General features: G+C 43.3%; 1 protein-coding gene across 8 annotated transcripts in view; it reads right to left on the bottom strand.

Moving 5' to 3' along the window:
* Positions 1-23,916, bottom strand: part of CLIP1 (CAP-Gly domain containing linker protein 1) — a 131,155-nt gene extending 107,239 nt beyond the window's left edge. For 7 of the 8 annotated variants that reach the window (XM_039238020.1, XM_039238087.1, XM_039238159.1 and 4 more), the window contains exon 1: positions 23,818-23,916. The gene's annotated coding sequence lies outside the window, so the exon portion shown is untranslated. Of the gene's footprint in view, positions 1-6,443; positions 8,759-23,817 lie in introns of those variants that run through there. The other variant, XM_039237734.1, reaches the window with a different exon arrangement.
* Positions 23,917-26,835: the final 2,919 nt, after the last annotated feature.

Here is a 26,835-nt window from a genome sequence, read left to right as displayed (position 1 = left end):
ACTCACAAACCATGAGATTATGGCCTGGGCAGAAGTCGGACGCTCCATCGACTGAGCCACCCAGGCAGCCCTGCAGTTATTACTCCTTTTAATAAGCCTCATAAAAACATCCAGATAAAGAAAAAAATTGCTATTAGGAAAAAAACCAATGGGTTACCAAGACCTTGGAAAGAGGAAAAATAAGAATAGAAACATGACTAGAGTAGTGAATTCCAAGGTTGGAAGTGAAGCCAGAGCCATTGAACATTATGCAAAGCACAATGAGCAAACTTTGTTCCAGATGCCCCAGGAAACTAGCAAACTGTCATTCTAAGATGCTCTGGGGTCACTCCCCCTCTGCTAGGACTGACCCACTACCATTCAGACCCCACATGGATAACCCTTCCATGAAAGAGGTTTTGCAGAGGGAACAGGAATTCTAAAAGCAAAGATCTGGGGCGCCTGAGTGGCTCAGTCAGTTAAGCATCTGACTTCAGCTGAGGTCATGATCTCACAGTTTGTGGGTTCGAGGTCCATGTCCGGTTCTTTGCTCTCAGTGCAGAACCTGCTTTGGATACTATGTCTCCCTCTCTCTCTGACCCTCTCCCATTTGTTCTCTTTTTCTCTCTTTCTTCATCAAAAATAAATTTAAAAAAAAAGTTTTTTAATCAAAGATTCAGTTCCATTCTCCCTGCATAAAAATATATCCTGAAAAAATATATATATCCTAAAAAAGACAGAAATGTTTGTAATAATGAAAATTGATCTAAAGTAGTTAAATGTCCCCGTAGCTAAAATTCACTTCAAAATGAGCAGTTTCAAGTTTCTGTAACCTATGTTTACAGGATGGCTCATTTAAGAAGCTGTCTTAAAGACGTCCCACTTAAAGAGACACATTTGAAAGGAAACACACCTAGTGGACCCATAAAGGGTTCCTAGCCTCAAAGAAAGTCAATGTTTTAAGACTCTAAGTCCTACATGTTTAAGAAAACTGGGAGATATGACTGTTACAGAGGGAAGTACATAGGACAACACTTTAAAGAGAAATCTACTTTGGGGTGCCTGGGTGGCTTAGTCGGTTAAGCGTCCAACTTTCGCTTAGGTCATGATCTCACGGTTCGTGGGTTCGAGCCCCGCGTCGGGCTCTGTGCTGACTGCTGGCTCAGAGCCTGGAGCCTGTTTCAGTCTGTGACTCCCTCTCTCTCTGACCCTCCCCTGCTCACGCTGTCTCTCTCTCTCTCTCTCTCTCTCTCTCTCCTAGAAATAAATAAAACATTAAAAAAAAAAGTTTAAAGAGAAATCTACTTCAAAAAATGGGATGCTGAGTCTAATACTGACATGCTTTGTGAGGGGAAAAGCAGTAACAAAGCAAAAAAAAACTTTTTTGACCACCTAATAATCTCTCAACTTAAGCTCACAGAATCAAAGTTAGAAGAGTCTCAATACCTACTTAAAAAAGATGGGAGGGCTAATTTATCAAGCGCTTGCACCCAGCACATAGGAACACCAGATTTTTGAAGTTTTTGTTTAAAGGAGGACAGTCCTTGAGAAAATTCTATGTGTTAACCATCAGAGACTATATTTCTAGGCATTTGTGCGAACCAACACTTTCTTTTCCGACTCCAACTAAAACGAGTAAAAAGAGCAAAACAATAAATTCAAAAACAAATAATAACAACTTCTCTATTGTGATGTGTCTGAATTTAAGCAAGCCTCTGGGTCATAATTAATTTATACCAAGTCGGATAACCACGTCTAATCATTTCAAATTGTTACTTGCCCTTATGCTGAAGATAGACTTTCAAACAACAAACATGTCAGGTTTATTTGCAGGAAACAGAAAAATTAATAGTAAATTCATAGCAAATAGAGCCACTGATTAAACACATACCCATTCACACAGTAAAATACTTCTGCACCACTACTGAGTTTTCTGTTTTTAACTGTCCTGCCAGAGGATATTTTAAAACAATGATTTTTTTTTTACCATTATATAATCTTCCATAAAATAAAGAGGGCCTACCACTAACGTCTTTATTTTTTTAATCTACGGAAGTTGCAGGAAAGTCAATACAATCTACCAATATGAGAAGCTGGTACCTCATGGTGTCTGTAGAATCGGGCCAGGCCTGAGCTCATATCCTGCCAAAAGTTGCACAAACATTTTGAGCGGCCCTGCCTGTGAGGTCATGATGATATCACAAAGAGGAATTCTGATGTGTCTATCTCTAGGATGCAACCTCACGACCTTAGAAAAAACCCTGAAGGTTCTAGATCTCTGAATCTAGAGCTCGTGACTCAAGAAATGCACCTTCTCCCAGAGGGCTCTCCCACCTCAGATGAGCAACATCTTCCTGTACCGCTGACCCGCATAAACGGTGCTGGTGCGCAGAGAAAAGCACGTCCACCTGAGTTCTCGGCTCACCATCAAAAACACATTTGTATATACTTCAAGCTGGTAAGTTTTCATTCTGGTTCATTTTCAAACATCTTTTCTTAGTATTCTCTCCTTGAAAATTAACCAGTTAAGAATTCTGAAAAGTGGGGTGCCTGGGTGGCTCAGTCGGTTAAGCGTCCGACTTCAGCTCAGGTCAGGATCTCACGGTTTGTGGGTTCAAGCCCCACGTCAGGCTCTGTGCTGACAGCTAGCTCAGAGCCTGGAGCCTCAATTAGATTCTGTATCTCCCTCTCTCTGACCCTCCCCTGCTCACGCTGTCTCTCTCTCTCTGTGTCTCTCAGAAATAAATAAAAGATTAAAAAAAATTTTTTAAGAATTCTGTAAAGTGAGTAGGAAACAAATCATAAACTTAAAATGTTATCTCTGCCTTGACACTCTAACTTCACCAACCCCAATATTTACTCTATTTACTAAGAGGAGTGAAGATTCTGATGTGTAAACCAGAAGTTCATTTTGAAAATGCCAAAAGCATAAATAAAGCCTCACCACTGCCCTGCAATGGTGTATTTTTTTTTGCTAAGAAGAGGCAAAGTCACCAGGCTGTTGGTAACTGTTGTAGATTTGCCCTCTTATGAGTTTTAGAGTTCACAAGTCAGCACAGAATAAGAATTAGTAAAAATAGGGCGCCTGGGTGGCCCAGTCGGTTAACTGTCCAACTTCAGCTCAGGTCATGATCTCACCATTTGTGTGTTCCAGCCCCACGTCAGGCTCTGTGCTGACAGCTCAGACCTGGAGCCTGCTTCAGATTCTGTGTCTTTGTCTCTCTGTCCCTCCCCCACTCACACTCTGACTCTCTCAAAATAAATAAAACGTTAAAAAAAAAAAAAAGTAAAAATTTAGGGATGCCTGGATGACTCAGTTGGCAGAGCATCTGACTTTGGCTTGGATCATGATCTCAAGGCTCATGACTTTGAGCCCTCATCAGGCTCTGTGCTGACACCTCAGAGCCTAGAGTTTGCTTTTGCTTCAGATTCTGGGTCTCCCTTCCTCTCTCTCTCTTTCTCTCTCTCTGCCCCTCCCCCACTCGTGGTCTGACTCTCTCAAAAATAAGCATTAAAAATTTTTTTTAATTAAAAAATTAGTAAAAATTTATTGTGATTTCTAAGCAGTTAAAAACTCTTGAATTGGGGGCACCTGGGTGGCTGAGTCAGTAAAGGGTTAGACTCTTAATTTCAGCTCAGGTCATGATCTCCTGGTTCATGAGATGGAGCCCCACATCAGGCTCTGCACTGACAGCATTAAGCCTGCTTGGGATTCTCTCTCCCCCTCTCTCTCTCAAAATAAACAAACGTAAAAAAAAAAAAAAAAAAAAACTCGAATTGGAAGGAAATGTAACAAAGGACTAATAATCATCTCCAGGTGATGGGATTATCAGTAGTTTTTATATCTTTTCTGTCTTCCTTGGGTTTCTCAAGGAAAGAATTTGATGAACAGATATAATTTCTTGAGAAAGAAAAAACAATGATTTTTTTTAAATATTTTCTTAATGTTTTATTTATTTCTGAGAGAGAAAGAGACAGCGTGAACAGGGGAGGGTCAGAGAGAGAAGGAGACACAGAATCAGTAACAGGCTCCAGGCTCTGAGCTAGCTGTCAGCACAGAGCCCGATGCAGGGCTCGAACCCGTGACTGTGAGACCATGACCTGAGCCGAAGCCGAACACTCAACCGACTGAGCCACCCAGGTGCCCCTAAAACACTAATGATTTTTAAAGCCACAGTAAAATGGCTTGAACCACAAAGAAAACACTATGCTGCACTGTCTTCCACACAGGAACATAAACACAGCACATGGGGCCATCATGGGACGTGTATATGCACACACAGTGGCTCATCAGGAAAAACCCACTCCTGACTATCCCGTAACTAAAAACGAATTTCTACCTGTTTAGGAGCACCTGTGTGGCTCAGTTGGTTGAGCATCTGACTTCAGTTCAGGTCATGATCTTGTGGTTTGTGAGTTCGAGCATCTCATCAGGCTCTCTGCTGTCAGAACAGAGCCCGCTTCTGATCCTCTGTCCCCCTCTCTGCCCCTCCCCCACCCATATTCATTCTTTCTGTCTCAAAAATTAACAAACACTGGGGCACCCAGGTGGCTTAGTCAGCTGGGCATCTGACTCTTGGTTTCAACTCTGGTCATGATCTCATGGTTCCTGAGTTCAAGCCCCACAATGGGCTCCACACTGACAGTGTAGACAGCCTGCTTGGGATACTCTCTCTCTTTCTCCCTCTCTCTCTCTACTCCCCTGCTCTCTCTCACTCTCTCTCTCTCAAAAAAAAGTATAAACTTAAAAAAACAGTCTTTAAAGATAAACATTAAAACTTCTACCTGAAGTCACTAAAATTAAAGTCACAGTAGCTAGCTTCTTAATGTGGTGACAAAGATAAAAATTCTGTTTTGGACTAAGTCAACTCAAAGAAATTTTTAGGATGGGGAGCCTGGGTGGCTCAGTCGGTTGAGCAACTGACTTCAGCTCAGGTCATGATCTCACGGTTTGTGGGTTTGGGCCCCACACTGGGCTCTGTGCTGACAGCACGAAGCCTGCTTCGGATTCTCTCTCCCTCTCTCTCTGACCCTTCCCCATTAGTGAGCATGCACTTTCTGTCTCTCAAAAATAAACATTAAAAAATTTTTTTAGGATAAGCACTTGAGATAGAAATACTTCACACCACAAAGAGCATAATTCTATGAATAATAAATAAAAGTGCTATATTTTCTTAAAAGGAAAAAGACATTTTACTGGCAAGGGCAAAATTGCTGTAAAAAACACACAAGTCTGACTACAGCACGCTAAAACTTACATGAGCTACAACTGATGAGTTGACAACTTGTTCAGTTAGGTGACAACAGTATTCTACTTCTGTGCACATTTGAAATTCTCCATAATGTAAAGTTTTTATTATAGGAGGTATTTTAGTAATGTCTAAACTCCACCTTCTCCCTCATAACATAAAAAAGCTTAAGCAATTTACAGAAACAAGAGATTTCTCAAAATAAGCAATTCCCAAAAATAAGCATGGTATAAATTATGTTCAAATGAAATAATGTTCTTCATAATTCTCTGATTTTTTAAGGCTTTGTTTACTCACTTTTGTTTTATTGTTGTTTTTATTTATTGCTATAAAAATGTTATGACTTTAAAAAGTATGAAAGTAAAGGGGCGCCTGGGTGGCTTAGTCAGTTAAGCATCCGACTTTCGCTTAGGTCATGATCTCGCGGTTAGTGGGTTCGGGCCCCGCGTTGGGCTCTGTGCTGACAGCTTGGAGCCTGGAGCCTGCTTTGGATTCTGTGTCTCCCTCTCTCTCTGACCCTCCCCTGCTCACGCTGTCTCTCTCTCTCTCTCCTAGAAATAAATAAAACATTAAAAAAAAAAATTTAAAAAAAAAAGTATGAAAGTATGAAAAGAGAGTTAGACTGGAGAGCTAACACATGGATTCTGTCCCAGCTGGATGACCCTGCACTAGCAATTAACCCCTTTCCAGGCCTCAGTATCCTCAGTTATAACCGGACTAAGTAAGATCCATTTCCAACTCCATCCTTTTGTGGTTTGACTGTTTTGGATTTCAAATCCAAACTCCCTGAGTGAAAGGGCAAGGATCCAAAGCGAAAGGCAAGCCACAGTGGATGCTCTGCCATGTGCAGAGAGAGAAGCCTCCTGGTAAGATGGGCGCCCCACAAGCTCAGCACGCCTGGCACCCTCCAGCAGGGCATCGCGTCTCCCCTGCCAAATCACATCCCACGCCACACCCGGTCACCTCGTGGCACACGTCGCCCCATGAGCAAAACAAAATCCTCCTTTATTTACTAACTCTAGAAATTCTGTCGGGAGGCAAAGGAGAGTTGAAGAACCTGCAATGAAGGGAATCTGCCAGGAGAGGGAGTTGGACACTGAGCCTCTGGAAGCCGGCTGTGTGCCACGGGAGAGTGGCATCTGGAGACCTGGGTTTCAGCTCCGCTCTGATTGGGACCGTGAGGAAATCCAGCACCACATAGGTTACATGACTTACCTGGTGAGAGCTGCACTCAGAGACTTCCGAGATCCTTTCTATTTCTTTTTTTTTTTCCCCTTCTAATTCTAAAATGATCAAAGTTCACAACTAACAGAAGGGAAGGGGAAAGAAGTTTGACAGTAATGGAAAGTCTAGTCTGAGAGAGGTTTCTGAAGCTCACTTTCAAGTCAAGCTTCAGAGAAAAATTCAAAGGCTGTGTTCTAATATCATATTCTGGAGTTTGGAAGGTCCATTCACAGCTTAGTGCTGTCCCCTGGAGTCATGGTTATGTAAGCATCTGTTTTATGCTGTGTCACTTGCTGTCCCCCACCCCCAACAGGGGAGATGCAGTGTAACCTGAGCTGGTCGGCTTTAGCCACTGAACACACTTACACAACACTCTGGTAGCTTTCCAAACTGTTCCTATTTCCACTAAAGAAAGGCAAGTTATTCGATTTTCCCCCACTTCAGTTTCATTAACCTTCATATCTATGTACAGAAAAAAACTAGAAAAGACAGAAGTGAAGAGCATTTACATATTTTCTTCAATTCTTGAGTAAAACAGGAAAGTATTTCAACTTCACAGAGGACCATCAAAACCCCATGGATAAGGGCCTGCATGAGGCCTGTTTAACACATCTCCTTTCCTGGCTGACCTGAGCTTACTCTCTTGGGGTAGGAACTACACAGTCATGCCTCACCCCCCAAGGATGGGCTGTGTTTGCAACGCACTGTGCATTCCCCTGGGGAAGGGCTTCTAGGATGTTCTCTAAAAGAATTAAAGCAGATGCATCACCTCCTCGTGGGGTCCTTCCTGACCGTTGTTCCTGCCCTACCCCCTCCTTCTCTGCACTATACTGGCCACTGTGCGGTCTTCTATTACTGAACAATGAATCACACTCCTCTCTTGTTCTCATAGCATGGATGACTAAGTTCCTCATGGTCTGGGATGAGATCTGTCATTGCATCCAAAGGACCTAAGAAAGTATTTGGTACACACTAAGAGTACAAAAAAGTTCTGAACTGACTCAACATCCAAACAAGAACCCGTAAAATGATGCAATACTGCAATTTTCAAACTAAAGCACCAAGCAATTCTATCTCACTTTCTCTCAACCTTTGACAAAGACGACAGCAATAGAGAGTTTCCCAGCCCAAAGGCTTCTCTTAAAAGTAGACCAATGACACTATGGGCAAACTGTTCAATTACTACGTCTAGCAACTGGGATATCAGAGTTGTAAGTCTCAAGTTAGATCATTACCTATGTTGACACTACTATACTTTCTAAAACAGTCCTGTCTGATAGAAATATAATGTGAGACAAATGTATAGTTTTAAATTTTCTAGTAACCACATTTAGAAAATTAAAAAGAGCTGAAATTTTATTTAACCAAATATATCCAAAATATCATTTCAAAAATGTAATTAGTGTTAGAATTATTAATAGGCTGTGTCACATTATTTTTTTTTTCCTACTAGGTCTCTGAAATCCATTGTCAATAATCCATCAATTTATTTTATATTTATAGCACATCTCAGCTTGGACTTACACATTTCAAGTACTCAACTGCCATACGTGGCTTGTGGTTACTGGACTGGACAGGTCTAGAATATATATTTAAGGCAAAATATAAATGAAGTAGCCTTCCTCTTGGCAGGGATAATAAAGTTGCCAGGTGCCCCAAATCTCCCTGGATGTGCAATGTTCACCTTCCTAACTCCATCACAACACATATCTGAAGAAAAGAAAAAATGTAAAATCTTGAATATAAAACTGTGAATAATTTAATCATTAAGATAAAAAGGGGGAAGCATCTGCAGTAAGAGGCTCTTGAAAATATGTTTGACAGGGGATATGTAATGTATAAAGATGACCTACTTACAGCACAAGGCACTGGCTAGCATAACTGATAGCTCAACACTACTAGTCTGAAAATAACCCCCACAAAACTCAAAGCCAAGTACAGAAACTGAGTTACAGATGAAAATTTAAAAGCGTGTCTCAAGATACACGCGAGGAACCGGCGAGTTACTGACCAGCAGGTTTAGGGCCAATGTGGCAAGAGCAGCACTTCAAGCACAAATTGGGGAATGAGGGCATTTTTCCACTGAAGCAGCACCGTGCTTGCTGCCCTCCCAGACGGACAGCAGGAAATCAAGGCAGAGGTGAGGAAGGCTGTGGTAGAAGCATACATACGGAAAGGGAGGCTCGGGGACCAGAGGGCAAAACCGCAGGATGGTAAGAGGGGGTAAGGGTGCACCTGCAGAGTCAGGTCCACATTTCTTACTAACCTGATATTTTTTCCCCCTAAGCTTTGGTAAACAGTCTTTGGTTTTTTTTTTTTGTTTTTTTTTTTTTAATTTTTTTTTATGTTTTTTATTTATTTCTAGGAGAGAGAGAGAGAGACAGCGCGAGCTGGGGAGGGTCAGAGAGAGAGGGAGTCACAGACTGAAACAGGCTCCAGGCTCTGAGCCGGCAGTCAGCAGAGAGCCCGATGCGGGGCTCGAACCCACGAACCGCGAGATCATGACCTAAGCGAAAGTCAGACGCTCAACCGACTAAGCCACCCAGGCGCCCCAACAGTCTTTGGTTTTTAAACAGTCTAGTGGCTATAGTTTAAGATTTAAGATCCAGGGAAGAAAAAGTATTGTCTCACATTTTCACTTTTGAGAGACTTTGTTAGTCTTCTGAATGAAGACATAGAACACTGGGCAGGGGACAGAGAGCATCTCCTCCAGAGCAGAGTATGAGGTGAGCACAGGAGGGTCAGTTGGTATGAACTGATGATGAGTGACATGAAGCCACCGAAGGTCATCTTTTGTTCTGGCCTCCCAGAAGCCTGCCACTCGAGCACAGGGAAAATGTGCCAGGCGTCACCAGACACAGTTGAAGGTACAAGCCACAGAAGACCCACTGCTTCAAATCAGGGCAGTAACAAGTGAGCTAAACTAGGGAGAAGACCAAGCAGAACTCTGGAGCCATTTGGTTTCAGCAACAACTAGCTGGTTGTCTTAACGGGTAACAGGATAACATTTTTTTTTTAAATGTTTTATTTATTTCTAGGAGAGAGAGAGAGAGAGAGACAGCGTGAGCAGGGGAGGGTCAGAAAGAGAGGGAGTCACAGACTGAAACAGGCTCCAGGCTCTGAGCTGGCAGTCAGCACAGAGCCCGATGTGGGGCTCGAACCCACGAACCGCGAGATCATGACCTAAGCGAAAGTCAGACACTCAAGCGACTAAGCCACCCAGGCGCCCCACAGGATAACATATTTAACATGAGAGGGAAGTCTATGGAGGCTGGTGCCTGTGATGACAGCAAAATGCCAAACCACCCCTCTGTTTCTTTACCCCGCCATCTCCCGCAGAGGGTTAAAAGACTCAGGAATAATGAAAAGACCAGCCAAGAGAAAAGGCCATGCAGCCTGTCAGAAATGAATACACACGAGAACAATTTTCCAAAGTGGAAAGAAGAAAAAGAGAGTTCATCTTCCTGAGAGCTGACTCTGTCTTTCCAAGGCACAGGCCTACAAGGGTGGAGCGATGCCTCACGTGTGCTCAGGAGGACAGAGCGTCTGAAAATAGTGGTGTTCTACATAGAGTATCATGGAATACTGAGATACAGTATAAGAAATGGGGTGTGGTTTTTTTTGTTTTTTTTAATTGAGAAAGAGACAGCATGAGCAGGGGAGGGTCGGAGAGAGAGGGAGACAGAATCTGAAACAGGCTCCAGGCTCTGAGCTAGCTGTCAGCACACAGCCTGATGCGGGGCTCGAGCCCATGAACTGTGAGATCATGACCTAAGCCGAAGTCAGACATTTAACCGACTGAGCCACACAGACACCCTAAAAAATGTTTAATATACAGTAGTAGGAGCCTAAGACTTAGACCAAACAAAATATACAATACATAACTTTTTAAATAAGCCAGAGTAAAATCACGCTAAAATTAGCACCAAGATTAAAAATACAAAGTGCCTATCTCTAGCAAGGATAGAGTACAAAAGATAAAAGATAAGTAAATAGCATAGTCACTGTTTAAAAAGCTCAATTTGAAATGCACACTCAGACACTAAAGGACACAGGGTCCTTTAGGAAGGGTCAGAAGATTACTTGACGCCTTAATTCAAACAGTGCCATAAGGAAATTGTACTTCCAATCTCTAACTGGTAGAGACCTTACAAAGCCATTTATGAAATCAGTCTACCAACCTCAAGTGTTGGTTTGAGAGTATCATACAATAAGATACTAAAGTAGAAAGTTTTGCCACATCTCTCTATCAAAGTCAGAAGTAGAATTTTAAGTGATTCAAGACTCAGTTCAGAATGTCTGCTGAAGTCCAAACAAGGTATCAACAGACAGATATGACCATTTCAAAATTATTCTGTGCTTTAAAAGTATATATTTTTAAGACTCAATGTATGACAGGGTGCCTGGGTGGCTCAGTCGGCTGGGCATCCGACTTCAGCTCAGGTCATGATCTCATGGTCTGTGAGTTCAGACACCATGTCAGGGTCTGTGCTGACAGCTCAGAGCCTGGATCCTGTTTCAGATTCTGTCTCTCCCTCTCTCTCTGACCCTCCCCTGCTCACACTCCGTCTCTCTCTCTCAAACATTAAAAAAAAAAAAAAAAACCAGACTCAATGACATAGGGCAGAATACAAGTTGTACCCAGAACTTTACAGTCTATAGCAGTTTTTAAAAGGAGAAGGACGGGTATGAAATCTAACTCAAGCAAAGAGATCTGGAGCATTAGGTGATTTTTCTAGAGGATGAAACTCTGTGCCATGATGCAGCCACCTGCAATTATGAATGCCTTTACACAGCTCAGTTTGAGTGAAATTTTATATTTCTGCTACTTAAACAGAAAATAAGCAGCCTCCCAAAGTTCTTCCATCTGCAAAAAAAAATTTTTTAAAAAGGGACCATGGAAAGCTGAATAATTTGAGCTATTCTCATTTACACAAGTGTTAGAGAATTCCTGTGACTCTGTAACTCTAATACCACCAGCTTAGAGACAAATCTTAAAAGGGACAGAAGTTACTAGGCCTGGTTGGTATCTCCCAGAAGAACTTAATAGGTCAAGAGCAGTCAATTACACTAATGTGTCAAAAGGAACAAATGTGCTTAATATAGCATCATAAAATTTTAGAATCAGAAGAGACCTTAGCAATCTAGTTCAACTTCCTCATTTTACCACTGAGGAAATGGATTCTAAAAAGTGAAATCACTTGTTAAGGTCACAGTTACTTAACAGTTTAGGACATAAAACTGCAATCTCCAGATGAAAGACTCCTGATCCTCAAGTGTGCTGATGCATAAAAGTTTCTGATCTGTTATATACAGTAGTGAGATGAGTCAATCCCAGGGCAAGTTAAAATTGGTGTCCCTTTCCAATTTTCCCAAAGGAATAATAAATACTGTTGCTTGCCCTTAAATAGTCCGACATTGCCCATAGTAAAAAAAAAAAAAAAAAAAAAGCAAACATATGCCAGCTGTTTGCTCTGAACAAGAAAATGCACAAACTCACAAAACAATCACTTACTTACTTGGGTTTTTTTCTCTTTATAAAAATCTCTCGTTTTTACTCTGCAAATGAGCAAGTTTAATATTTGCTATACGTATTTAGATCCAATGGAAAAAAACTGCATTTCTATTTTAACAGTACTGAGCGAAACCTGGCTATTTCAAGAGAAGATACTATCCTACTAACTTTCTTCACGAGTCCCTAAGATGCTTTTCTTTACAGCCACCCTAGATGCTGTGAAGGGATTACGAAATGGTTTCATTTTGATCTGAACACCAGCTTCGTTGTTGGTTATTTTTCCATGCTTAGGTAATCTTCCGCAGAGACACACAGCAGATTCTATCAGACCTTAGGGGGGAAAACCCCACTTGTGGGGCACCTGGTTGGCTCAGTCAGCAGAGCATGAGACTCGATCTCGGGGCTGTGGGTTCGAGCCCCATGTTGGGTACAGAGATTACTTAAAAATAAAATCTTTCAAAAAAAAAACCTTTAATTAAACTCTGGTAAATAAAACTGACAAATATACAAAAGGGGCTGAACCTTGGCAGGGCACAAGTTCTGACATGAGGAGATGCTTTTCCATGCTGAATATTTAACTCCTCATAAATTACAAGTTCTTCAGTGACAACTGTTCGTTAAAAATGTGCCCTTTAATAATGGCAAGGCACTCCTACTCAAATTAACTTCCAAAAACATGGCCAGGAAGAAAGGTTTTAATTTTCCATGCTGGGAGAAGAGGGTCTTTCCCCTCTTCTGTACAATGAGCAGGCAAGAAGACACAAAAGACTAAATGGAAGGGAAAGAAGAGTTCTAACATTTAGTGAGTTTTACACACATTAATTTACTTAATTGGCACAGCAACTACTACACGAAATGGCTATTATCTCCCCATTTACAGATGAGAACACTGAGCTCCAAAAGGTCCTTTGTAGAAGGTCTTCCATAAAGTAACAGAGCCAGGATCTCTATCAGGCAAAGGACTGAATTCTTGCTAGTGACCTGACTTCCATTACCAGCTCTGGGTTCCCCCAGAGCACATGGGGTGCCTGTTTTACTCAACTCTGTATCTCCAACATCTGGGCTTGTGCCTCCCCACAGCAGGTACTCAGTGAGTGCCTGATGGGTACATAAATTAAAAGATAATTGGCAAACTCAACAACAATAAAAATCCAACTCAAAACTGGGCAAAGGACTTGAATACACATTTCTTGAAAGACACACAATAGCCTATACGCATATGAAGAGATGCTCAACATCATGAATCTTTAGGGAAATGCAAATCAGAGTTACAGGGAGACATCCCCTCATGCCCATTATGATGATTACTACCAAAAAATTAGAAGATAACAAGCGTTGGCAACGATGTGGAATAATTGGAACCCTGTGCACTGCTGGTGGGAATATAAAATGGTGCAGCCTCTGTGAAAAACAGTATGGTGGTTCCTCAAAAAATTGAAAACAATTACCATATGATTCAGCAATTCCACTTCTGGGTATTTATCTAAAAGAACTGAAAGCAAGGTCTCAAAGTGGTATTTATACAACCCCGTTCACAGCAATAATCATAATAGCTGAAACACAGAAGCAAGCCAAATACCTACTAACAGATGAATGGATAAGCAAAATATGGTCTATACATATAATAGAATATTATTCAGCCTTAAAAAGGAAAGAAATTCTGACACCTGCTATAACACGGATGAATCCTGAGGACATTAGGCTAAGTAAAGTCACTCACAAAAAGACAAATACTGTGTGATCCCATTTACATAAGGTACTTAATCAAAGTCACAGAGGGGGCACCTGGGTGGCTCAGTTAAGTGTCCAACTCTTGACATCAGTACAGGTCATAAACCTGCAGGTATGATCTCACAGTTCATGAGTTTGAGCCTGACAGTGTGGAGCCTATTTTGGATTCTTTCTCTCTCTCTCTCTCTCTCAAAATAAACTTAAAATTTTTTTAATTAAAAAAAAAAGTCACAGAGACAGAAGGTAGAATGATGGCTGCTAGGGAGAAGGGGAATAGAGATTTAGTGTTTAATGGGTACAGAGTTTCACTTCTGCAAGATGAACAGAGTTCTGGAAAAGGATGGTGGTAAATGGCTAAACAACAACACAATGTACTCAGGTCCACAAACTGTAAACTTAAAAATGGCTAAGATGGTGCTCAGCATCCCTCATCATCAGGGAAATACAAATCAAAACCACTCTGAGATACCACCTCACGCCGGTCAGAGTGGTTAAAATGAACAAATCAGGAGACTACAGATGCTGGCGAGGATGTGGAGAAATCGCCACCCTCCTACACTGTTGGGGGGAAATGTAATTGGTGCAACCCCTCTGGAAAACAATGTGGAAGTTCCTCAAAAAATTAACAATAGAACTCCCCTAGGACCCAGCAATAGCACTGCTAGGAATTTATCCAAGGGATACAGGAGTGCTGATGCATAGGGGCACATGTACCCCAATGTTCATAGCAGCACTCTCAACAATAGCCAGAACATGGAAAAAGCCGAAGTGTTCATCAACAGACGAATGGGTCAAGAAGATGTGGTTTATCTATACGATGGAATACCACATGGCAATCAGAAAGAATGAAATCTGGCTATGTGTAGCAACATGGATGGAACTTGAGGGTGTTACGCTGAGCGAAATAAGTCAGGCAGAAAAGGACAGATACCATATGTTTGCACATCTATGTGGATGAGGAGGAACTTAACGGAGGACCATGGGGGAGAAGAAGGGGAAAAATAGTTGGGGAGAGGGAGGGAAGCAAACCATGAGCGACATCTTGAATGCTGAGAACTGAGAGCTGATGGGGGTGGGGTAGAGGAGAAGGGGGGTGATGGGCATGGAGGAAGGCACTTGCGGGGATGAGCACTGGGTGTTATATGGAAACTTGACAATAAACTATTTTAAAAATGGGGACTATGGTAAATTTTACATTACATGTATTTTACCACAATAAAAACAATTGAGGAAAAAAAGATAGTTGGAATTCTGCTGTATACTTTTATGCTAAACAGTAACATACTATTGTTCTGCACATTACTTTTACACTTAAATTTTGAAAGCCAAAATAAAAGATAATTGGTATTTTCTCCAAGGGAGCTACACAAATGCCCAATAAGCACATGCAAAGGTTTCAACATCAGTAGCCATGAGGCAAATGCAAATAAAAATTACAAGGAGATACCACACTTCACCCTCACAAGGATGACTGTAATAATTTAAAAAAAAACCATAATGAGTTGGCAAGGATATGGATAAAATAGAACCTCCTTCATTGCTGATGCTACAATCACTTTAGAGAACAGTTTGTGGTTCCTCAAAAGGTAGAGCTCCCATATGAACCAGTAACTCTACTCCCAGGTGTATAGCCAAGATAAATGAAAACATATGTCCACTCACAAACTTATACACAAATGTTCAGAACAGCATTATTCATAATAGGCAAAAAGTAGAAACAACCGAAATGTCCATGAGCTGATGAACAACAAAAAGTGGTATATCCATGCAATGGAATTTAACCCTAAAAAGGATACTGATACATGCTACAACATAGATGAGCTCTGAAAACATTTTGCTAAGCGGAAGAAGTCAGTCACACTGTATGATTCCATTTACGTGAAATGTCCAGATTAGGCAAGTCTATAGAAACAGAGTAGGGCTGGGGTTACACGGTTCCTTCTTGGTAGTAAGAAAATATGCTAACACCAATCATGGTGATGGTTGCACAGTCTGCACGAAAAAGATAGCTTACCCAGCAGTTTTTCCTGTTTATCACCTACAACCAGGTATTTTTGATCAAACAACAGTTAAAAGACTCACAGACAACTCAGTGATTATAAAATACTAAAGACCAACAGAATGAACTCTTCATCAGGGCAGGGAGGCCTCTCCTTGATATAAACTCAAACTTCTTACTTTCATTTTCTGTTACTTCCTCAAAATAGAGAACAGTAGACTATCTGCTACTATCTCCGCATACTACCTTCATGCCTCATTATCTTTGCTCCATCTGGCCTAGAATGTCTTATCTAACTACCCTGCCTCAAAACCCTACATTTCTAGCAATACCAAACACAAGCGCTAATTCCCACTTGGGAAGTCTTCCTGGATTCTCTCCCATACACACACACACAAGCCAAATGAACCGATCATCTTCCAAGGCCCCATCCCACCTCACCCAAGGTAGCTGTCTCACCTCACAAGACACAGACCTGCTTGTATCCAGCAGGGCCTTCAGAGCACTCAACACATGTTTGACGAACTGGCATTTCTGCAGCTTTCTGCCACCCCACAGGACACTTTCTATTAGTCCATCTACTTGAAAACCATTTTTATAAATCTAACCATGCACCAAATAAATACAGGCAACCAGTGATACAGGACTGGCCTTTCCTCAGTTCCCTGGCCAGTTTGGTATTTGAAAACACGAACTCCTCTGCACTACTCTTACCACCTGACAAGGTTATCTAGAGCTCTCCAGTTCAACAAAGCCAACTCCCTCCCCTGCATCAATACAGCAACCCCATAGGATGGACAGGACAGGTGTCACCCCCACTTTATAGAGCAACCAGCAGATAGAGCAAGGCTAAGCAACTTGCCCAAGCTAGGGCTGAAGCAAATCCAGGATCTCAAACTTTTTCATTGTAGTTCTGACTCCCCATGCTGGCTTGCTGACAGTACTTCCAGTGAAACAATTACACTTCTAATTACTTAAAAATGGTAATATAAATCTAAACACACTTTTTAAAGTATTTTTTTTAAGTATTAAAAAAGTGGGGGGCAGCGCCTGGCTGGCTCAGTCAGCAGAGCATGAGGCTCTTAATCTCGGGGTTTTCAGTTTGAGCTTCATCTGGGGTATACAAATTACTCAAAAATAAAATCTTTAGGGGCGCCTGGGGGGCTCAGTCGGTGCTGACAGCCAGCTCAGAGCCTGGAGCCTGTTTCAGATTCTGTATCTCCCTCTCTCTCTGATCCTCCCCTGCTCAAGCTGTCTCTCTCTCTCAGAAAAATAAAACATTAAAAAAATTTTTTAATAAATAATAAAATCTTTAAATAAAAAAAAATTTAAGAGGGGTGCCTGGGTGGCTCAGTCAGTTAAGTGTCTGACTTCAGCTCAGGTCATGATCTCCTGGCTTGTGAGTTCGAGCCCCATGTTGGGCTCTGTGCTGACAGTTCTAACAGATTCTGCTTCGGATTCTGTGTCTCCCTCTTTCTCTGCCCCTCTGCTCATGCTCTGTCTCTCTCTGTCTCTCAAAAATAAACAAACATTTAAAAAAAATTTAAGATAAAAGATGGAAGGACATACAGTAGGATTGTGGGTAATTTTGCTTTTTTCTGTGTTTTTGTACATGTGTTTGTTTCATACGTTATGCATTGAATCCACATATTAGAAGACAACTAATATATATTACTAAAATGTTAAGGGCCATTTTAAAACTGGTATATAAGGGAAAAAAAACCTGAGAATATCCAAAAAAAAAAGAAACACTTCATGTGATTATAAATGTTTAGAAAACATTTTCTAAAAATCTAAATTTGACTCTGATACTAGCTTCTCAATGTAACAACCTAAGTAAGCCATATATGCCCTACAACAGAAATCAGCAATATGGTTTCCTGATACACACTTTTTTTTTCTAGTCACCCATGTGTGAAAAATACTTAGTGATAATAGTTTTCTTTCACTCAGGCCATAAAAAATTACCATGCCTATAATGTTTGCTTATTCTACAGTCTGGAAAAGAAAAGTCTAAATAGGATCCTTCCTGCCTTAAGGTATTAGAGCATAATGTCTCCAATAAGAAATCATTCTTAGAGGATTAAATCAGTTAAGGCAGAGAAGGCAGGAAGTCAAGAGACTTGGTTAAAAGATTTTTAGGGAAATATTCCTAATATCTCTTACCTTTCCTGAGAAGAGAGGGGAAAAAATATGCCAAAAATTTCAGTGCACTACATGACAAGGGATTTGCAGAATCCGGGGGAAAAAACTCATTAAAGTTACTGTCCCTTTATGTATCCAACACAAATTTTAGATGATTTCCACACCCTGAACATCTGGATCTTCAGGCCTTTAACTTCAGAGAGTAAATCAAGGACTTGGCAATTTTAATTGTAAAAAATGGACAGAGTTAAAACTGAGATCTTATCCAAGCTATACTTAGATATAAGTAAGCAAAAGAGAATACAAATATCAAACCACTTAATTCAAATTGCAAGTATATTAGACCTTATGCTCATATAAAACATCAGGGCGCCAAAATACCTATACTCTCACTAGGATTCTGGAGAGGAGGTAGAGGAGAATACATTTCCGCAGGGAAAGAGATAACCAAAGAGTTCCAACTAGGGATTCTGTAATGGGGCTACTTCTTTTCAAAGATTTTACAAAGAATACTTTACAAAGAATATTTTTAAGATTTTGTTGCTGAACCACTTAAGACAGACAATTAAAAAACAGACCCACCCATTGAGTTAGTGCGAGTGGAATGTGTCCTTCTGGAAGTGCCAGATGGAGATTTAAAAAAAAAAAAAAAAAAGAAAAAGAAAAAAAAGCTCTTTACTAACTGTAGCCAAGATTCCTTGGTACTTGGTGCCAAGACCAGGAATATTAACCCAGATGTCCTAGCCAAATTTCAAGGTTGGTTAATTACTATCTACCAAACTTAAAAAAAAAAAAAATCCTTCTCTGTTCCCCTGATTGAAATCTGAGGAGGTCACTCTTACTTGAAATTCTTATGTAGTACCATCAGTCAATATGTTTCCCCTTAAAAGAGCATTGTAACTCAAATGCTGATTTAAAGCATATGGATTCTCTGAGTTCCATCTACATGGGAAACAGACACTATATATATTAAAAATATATAAAATACTATAATAGTTTAAAGCCTCCCTAAATAGTTATCTAAAAAATTCATATCCAGGGCAATACTCAAAATACTTTCAAATTAAGATTGAAGAGACTGGCATGAAGGTTTGTATTAAACAGAGATTTTGAACATGAAACTTTTAAGACTAAAAAGGTAGACTTTTCGGGGCGCCTGGGTGGCTTAGTCAGTTAAGCATCCGACTTTCGCTTAGGTCATGATCTCGCGGTTCGTGGGTTCGAGCCCCGTGTCGGGCTCTGTGCTAACTGCCAGCTCAGAGCCTGGAGCCTATTTCAGAGTCTGCGTCTCCCTCTCTCTCTGACCCTCCCCTGCTCACGCTGTCTCTCTCTCTCTCCTAGAAATAAATTAAAAAATATATATTTAAAAAAAAAAAAAAGGTAGACTTTTCTGCCAGGAGCACAATTCCGGGGGGAAAAAGCTATATATGCAAATGCCAGTTACAAGGCCTCCCAGGGTTGAGCAAAGATCCTGCATACAAATAGTAAAGTATACACTCAATAGCAAGTCTGAACATCAAGTGCTGGACTTGTCTTCCAGACACTTAAAGTGCCATGGCCAACAAACTCTGCACATTGCTTAAAATACCATAAAGTAGGGTTCAATTTCTAGCTCTGTATTCACTGGCTGTGTGGCATTTTAGTCAAGTTAGTAAAATTCTTTGAGCCTCAGTTACCTCATTTTTAACTTTTTCTTCAACAAAATCAGTAACATGTTATATTCTGTATCTTTCACTATTTTAAAATATTTTAATAAATACTTATTTTAAGGACTACAACCTATATGGCCTTAAATTACCTGCCCCTCCCAAACTCCAACCTCAGATCTTTGCACTTACTATTCCTCTCGCTACTATGCCCTTCCCTAAAGGATCTACTTTCCCTCACTTCCTCTAGATCTCTACTCAGAAGTCAATCGTCAGCCAGGTCTTCTCTTGCCCCCCTATCTAAAATTTCGATTACCCTAACTCTTGTCCCCCAAGCTGCATACTCGCCCTTCCCTGACATTTTTTTTCCTACCATGTATCACTGTTCAGCATACAAATTTTATTAATACGGTTACTGTATGCCTCCCCTAAGATTCTAAGAGATTCTAAGAGAGCAAAGATTTCAGTTTTATTCACTGCTGTATCAGCAGCACCCAGAATGGCACACAGCCGTGCTCAATAAATATCTGTTCAGTGACTACCAAACGAGACTTAACACAGCCCACAGAGAGGTACGCCAGAGCCCCACCTGCTGCCTTTGGGGAGAATATCACAACTTCAAAATTACTGTAAAGAACTAGAGGCTCATCATGAATAATCAACACCATCCATTCTTTCTATCTGAAACACACACTCAACCCCACACTCCATTTGTACAAGAAAGGGAATTAAGAAAATGAAAACTAGGATAAAGTGGAAAGGAAGGCTCACTTTAGTTAATGTATAAAATTCCCTTTTAGGGGCGCCTGGGTGGCTTAGTCGGTTAAGTGTCCGACTTTCGCTTAGGTCATGATCTCGCGGTTCGTGGGTTCAAACCCCGCGTCGGGCTCTGTGCTGACTGCCAGCCCAGAGCCTGGAGCCTGTTTCGGAGTCTGTCGCTCCCTCTGTCTCTGACCCTCCCCTGCTCACGCTGTCTCTCTCTCTCTCTCTCTCCTAGAAATAAATTAAAAAAAAAAAAATTCCCTTTTAATGTTAAGAAATATTAAGCTATCTCCATGTAACTTTACTACACTACCCTCTGCTTTTTTTCTTTACCTTTGACTCCTATAAAACCAATCTTAAAACCTATGGACCTCATATTTGCTATTAACCAAATAATATTTACCGAACACAGGATTCTGCAGAACCTTACAAAAGGTGCTAAGAAGTGAAATACAAGGAGTACCTAACTGGCTCAGTCAGTAGAGCATGCAACTCTTTTATTTTTTTTTTAATAATTTAAGGAAGTTGTTTTTGATGTTTGTTTATTTTTGAGAGAGAGAGAGTACAAGCAAGGGAGGGGCAGAGAGAGAGGGAGACACAGAATCTGAAGCAGGCTCCAGGCTCTGAGCTGTTAGTTAGCACAGTGCCTGACGTGGGGCCTGAACCCAAGAACAGTGAAATCATGACCTGACCCAAATTGGAGAATGAAGTTGGACTGAGCCACCCAGGGGCCCCAGTAAAGCATGCAACTCTTGATATCTGGGTTGTGGGTTCGAGCCCCACATTGAGTGTATAGATTACTTTAAAAAAAAAAAAAATCTTAAAAAAAAATAGCCCCATATCGGGCTCTGTACTGACAGTGGAGAGCCTGTTTGGATTTTTTTTTTAATTTCCTTTTTTTAATGTTTTATTTATTTCCAGGAGAGAGAGAGAGAGCGTGAGCGGGGGAGGGTCAGAGAGAGAGGGAGTCACAGACTCCGGAACAGGCTCCAGGCTCTGAGCTGGCAGTCAGCACAGAGCCTGACGCGGGGCTCGAACCCACGAACAGCGAGATCATGACCTAAGCGAAAGTCAGACGCTTAACCGACTAAGCCACCCAGGCGCCCCGAGGCTGTTTGGATTCTTTCTCCTCCACTCTCTCTCTGCCCCTCCCCTACTCACACTCTGTATCAAAATAAACAAACTCAAAAAAAAAACGTAAAAATAAAGTAAAATATAAAGTGAAAAATAAAGTGAAAGGTCCTTACCACATACATTTCCAGAATATATATATATATATATAGCCAGAAATAAATCTGCAAATAATAATCAAGAACACCAGGCAGCCAGTAAGTGACAAATTCAAAGATGCCTACTTCTGAATGGAGTATAAGAGAACCAGTTCATCTTATTAACCATCTATTGGGTTTAGAATCCCAGCAGAGACAGTAGTTAAAAAGCAAGGGTCAAGGGGTGCCTGGGTGGCTCAGTCAGTTAAGCATTCAACTCTTGATTTCTGCTCAGGTCATGATCTCACGGTTCATGGGATCAAGCCCCAACTTGGGCTCTGAGCTAACAGCAAGGAGCTCGCTTAGGATTTTCTCTCCCTCTCTCTCTCTGTCTCTACTCCACTCGCACTAAGTGGATAAACATTAAAAAAAAAAAAGGGGGGGCAGGGTAAAACATTACTAAGTTCACATGAATTTATGCATGGATCACACAGGATGCAACAGACCAAGTGTTAGACATTAGGTAAAAAAAAAATTTTATGTAAGTAAGAAAGGCACAAAATTCTAAACTAAAGAAGAGAAGCCAGATGGGCTTAAGTTGTGCTTAAGCAATTCTTGGAATGGTAGGGAAGGGCATGATCTTTATCTTCAGACAATACCTACTGGAGGGTCCCACCCAGTTTCAGTTTTTACTTCTTTGAACAAAGGACCTAAGATGTACTTTACCACATTCTCTGAACCTCAAAAACCCAGGAGCAGCCTTCTCCTAGCCATCACCTACTTCCTTTGCTTTAATAAAGGCCAGCCTTCCTCCCTGCCAGAGATTCACAATACTAACCTAGTAACTAAGCACCTGCAGCCAATACCTGAGCTCAAATCCTGACACCACCACTTATTAGCTGTATGACCCTGAGCAAGCGACTTGACCTTTCCATGCCTCCTCTGTAAAATGGGGATAATGACAGCACCTTCATTGAGTTAGGATGATTAAGGAGATAAAACATAAAAGACTTGCCCAGAGCCCCACCAAACGAAGCCCTCAATAAATGTTAATTGTTATTATTTCCAGAGGGGAAAAAAATGCCCCAAGGCTGAGGAGCAACGTAACTCAGGATTCTTGCAAAAGGTTATCATTAAATCCAAAAGTCAAACACTTCTGTTCTCCTGACTTGTGGACACCACAGGTTATAGTAATAATCACAAAATAATAACACCAACCAGAATCATAACCCAACAGCAGCAACGCTAATACTGAGCTCTTACTGGCCAGGCACTGTCCTAAAACAGGAAGAAGGCAAGGTTGCTTAAAAAAAAAAAAAAGAAAGAAAGAAAAGAAATAAAGAAAACACCAATTTTCTCCACCCTCCTTTTTAAATACGGTAACTGGCCGCCAAGTTTTTGCTAAAAACAGGTATGTAGAAGATTACAGACTTGACGTGTAATTTCTCCATACCAAAGAGGTGGGGCTGTGAAGGGAGGAGAGGGGGTGGTGCTTGGTTCCTGCCAGATGGAAAAGCCACATGAAGTGGAGAAACAGCCGAGTTCAGGATTTAATCCCAAATCAAAAATCACATTTGTGAAGCACAGGACCTTCCAAGTAGGAGGAATCAGACGGCTCTGCTTTTAAAATAACCTCTAAACAAGTGTCATCTGTCTTCCGAGCCAATCCCCCGCGGAGGGAGAAGGCTCAGGTTACGGGGCAGTGGTGTTATTTCAGAAATCCTGGTCACCCCTTGTCACCCACCTTCTCCAACAATCAGTCGCACCTCGGGGGTTAGGGAGGACGAGGGGAGGGGGACAGAAGCCCCGGCCAGCCAGGCCCGAGGCCAGCCCGCCGGCCGGCGCACGCACGGAGGCCACGGCCAGGGTGCCCTCCATTCCGGCTCTCGGGCGCCAGGGCCCGAGGAACGTTCGGGAGACCGGGCGGCAGCGCCCGGGGGCAACAGGTCCCGCCGGGGCTCGGCCTCCGGGGGCCCGGGCCGCCCCAACGCCCACCCCCACCCCAGGGCCGAGGGGAGCGGCGCCTGGGGCGGCGCAGGGGCAAGGAGTCCAAGCTCCATCTTGAGGCGTACGGAGGAAGGAGAGGCCGGGCTCGGCGCTGACAGGGCCGGCCACTTTCCGGCTCCGGGGGTGGGCACCCCAGGCACCCCCACTGGCCTCCAAGGCCACCAGCTCGGGACCCCCCGGGTCCCCCTCAGGGGCGGCCCGGCGCGCGGCACTCGGGGCCCTCCCGCACGCCGGGCCCGGCCCCGCACTGCCCGGCCCCGAGCCCGGAGGACGAGACGGGCCCGGCCCCGCGCGAGGGAAAGGGGAGGGGGGCACCGGGAAGGGAAGAGGGACCGCGCCGCGCCCCGCTCACCGCCGCCTCAGTCGCCGCCAGTCGTCGCCACCTGCCCCACTGCAGCAGCAGCAGCAGCAGCAGCAGCAGCAGCCGCGCGGCCGCCGCCTCCCGCCTCCCGGCTCGTCTGCTCGGGGCGGGGGAGAGCGTGACGCGCCGCCGCCGCCGCGGGGCCGGGCGGGCGCGCGCCGCCGGGAGAAGACGCGGCCGCGGCTCCTCCCCGCGCGCTCGGCCGCCGCGCCTGCCCCCTGCTCGGCCCTGCGCCGCGCGCCCCGCGCCCGCCCCCGGCCCCGGCCCCGGCCCCGGCCCGGACCCGCACCGCCGGCCCTTTGCGCCCGCCGCCCGCCGCCCGGCCCCTCACACCGCGCTGAGGACCGGCATGGGAGAAAGGCGTGAGAGAAAACCCAGGGGCCTGGACTGAGGGGCTTCTGGTCCTTTCGGTTAGTTGAGCGTTTTCTGAAGTGTTCCAGAATCAGCAAGTCACACCCGAGAGGTCGATTCACTGCTGACCACACAGCCTGCTAGCTTGGGGCCGATCGATTTTTATTTTATTTCTATTTTATTTTTATTTTTGCCAGCCCCGGGGTGAGAAATCCTGGAAAGAGCTAGGAGGAGCTGCCCACGGCAGGTTAAGTTTAGGGAGTGGCGTCTTTGCCCTCCGCTCCCTCCGGGGGAAGACCCGGGGCGCGGAATCCCAAGGAAAAACCGAAAGGACCCGCTTCCAGCAGCTGAAGCTGGAGAAGGACCATCTCCGCACCCTCCTTTCCTCCAGGGAAAGACCGAGGGTTAAAAAATCCCTTGAGGGGCGCCTGGGTGGCTTAGTCGGTTAAGCGTCCGACTTTCGCTTAGGTCATGATCTCGCGGTTCGTGGGTTCGAGCCCCGCGTCGGGCTCTGTGCTGACTGTCAGCTCAGAGCCTGGAGCCTGTTTCAATCTGTGACTCCCTCTCTCTCTGACCCTCCCCTGCTCACGCTGATTCTCTCTCCTAGAAATAAAACATTTAAAAAAAAAAATCCCTTGAAACAAGCCCAGCACTTGCTCCGTTGGTTTGAGAAAAGCCTCTTTTATTCGCCCCAGCCGCTTGGACGAAAGCCCTGGCTAATGTCCCGTCCTCCCTCCTCCCCGCAGGGATCGCCTTTAAAAGCTTTTGAAAGGGACTGGAGAGGAGGCAGCGACAGCCTGCTCAGGGCTGCTGCAGCAGAGGGCGGCCAGCATTGCTCTCTCATGGACCATGGCAACCCCAGAAGCTGCAGCTGTCAGGGACGCCTGGGGTTTTGCAGAGACTCAGGCGTGGATAAGGGGCCCCGGGGCTCCCACCTCCCGGCGGGGTAGAAAAGAATAATCAGGAGGGCGACCCCTTGGCCGACCTTTATTCAAAGCGCTGTGCTGCGGGAACAAGAGGCTCGCCCAGAGCAAAGGGAGGGAACCACACTGGAATTGCTGGAAGTTCTGAACAAAGTACACTTCTCTGCTGCCCCTTCCCCTCGATGCACGTTTTAAATGACAAAAATTAGATCTCTTGATTCAATACTGCCCCCCAGTTTGCAAGCTTCGAGGTCAAAGCGGTCGGGGCACCCCTGAAATCCAGTATCCATATTGCTAATCTGAAAGGTTCACCTCACCCCCTCATCTGAAGGCTTTTCAGCTGTAATAAGCAGCCTATGTAATCATAGATGCCAGAGGATGAGGTCATTGTTAAAGGTGAGGGCCAGCTGTAATCACTTCTGTTTTTCTCTACTCATTCTGCTGAGCCTGTCTTTATTTTAAAACGCTGGTATTTTGTTCCTTATAGATATTTTGCATTACTTTCTATTTATTAATATTGCATTAAATTATTATTACGCTAAACTACTGAGTTTTTAGTGCCCCTTAAATTCTGTGGCCAAGGCCTCCCCCCAAGCCCTGCTACCAGAACTCTGACTGCTCTGTCCCACAGAGTGGCCAGTGTTAAGACTAAAGAACATACTCGGGCCTACCTCAAAATAAACATTTACATTGTTCCATTTTTAGATTTAGCCGCTGAGCTTTTTTAAGTGCATGTCTTTTGTAAAAGTATTAGAAGACCTCAGTGGACAAGACTTTGGAAGACCAGGGCGCCTGGGTGGCTTAGTCGGTTAAGCATCCGACGACTTTAGCTTAGGTCATGATCTCGCGGTTTGTGGGTTCGAGCCCCGCGTCGGGCTCTGTGCTGACTGCCAGCTCGGAGCCTGGAGCCTGTTTCAGTCTGTGACTCCCTCTCTCTCTGACCCTCCCCTGCTCACGCTGTCTCTCTCTCTCCTAGAAATAAATAAAAATATTTAAAAAAAAAGACTTTGGAAGACGGAGGGAAGTAGCAGAAGAAAGCCAGGTAGGGTCTCCCAGATCTTCATTTTACAAAGTGGGGAAGTTGGAGTGCCTGGTAGAGCTGGTAGAGGATTCGACTCTATCTCAGGGTCATGAGTTCAGGCCTCATGTAGGGTATAAAGATTACTTAAAAAATAAAATATTAAAAAAAATTTTTTAATGTTTATTTTTGACAGGGGGACAGAGTGGAGAAGAGGCGGGGCAGAGAGAGGGAGAGTGGGCAGAACAATGTTCCTTTTCATCATAAACCCTGATATGCTTTATTTTTTAAAACCATGTGTACTCTCTCTCCTAGAAATAAATAAAACCATGTGCATGCATTTCTTTGATTCCTTTCCCCACAAAAAAATTTAAGATCCTCAAATAAAATGAGTAAAGAATATTCACTGCAAAGTGATAGATGTTTGTGGTTTGTTTCTACACAGTTCTTTAGCATTAATTCTTTTTGTGTTAGTTTTCCACAGTACTGCACATTTATTATTTTGTTTATTACCTGTCTTACTCAACCTCTACTGGAATGTAAGTTCCAAGAGACCAAGGATTGTTGACTCTTATTCATTGCTCTAGCTGCATCCCCAGAATACGCTTTGGTTAAAAAAGGTGGAATGTTGGGGCGCCTGGGTGGCTTAGTCGGTTGAGCGTCCGACTTTCGCTTAGGTCATGATCTCGCGGTTCGTGGGTTTGGGCCCCGCGTCGG

This window comes from Hyaena hyaena, unplaced genomic scaffold (assembly GCF_003009895.1).
Source record: "Hyaena hyaena isolate Hyena2069 unplaced genomic scaffold, ASM300989v1 scaffold_0, whole genome shotgun sequence".
Classification (NCBI taxonomy): domain Eukaryota; kingdom Metazoa; phylum Chordata; class Mammalia; order Carnivora; family Hyaenidae; genus Hyaena; species Hyaena hyaena.
Note: the sequence above shows the minus strand (reverse complement) of the source record. Positions and strands in the feature narration are given on the sequence as shown.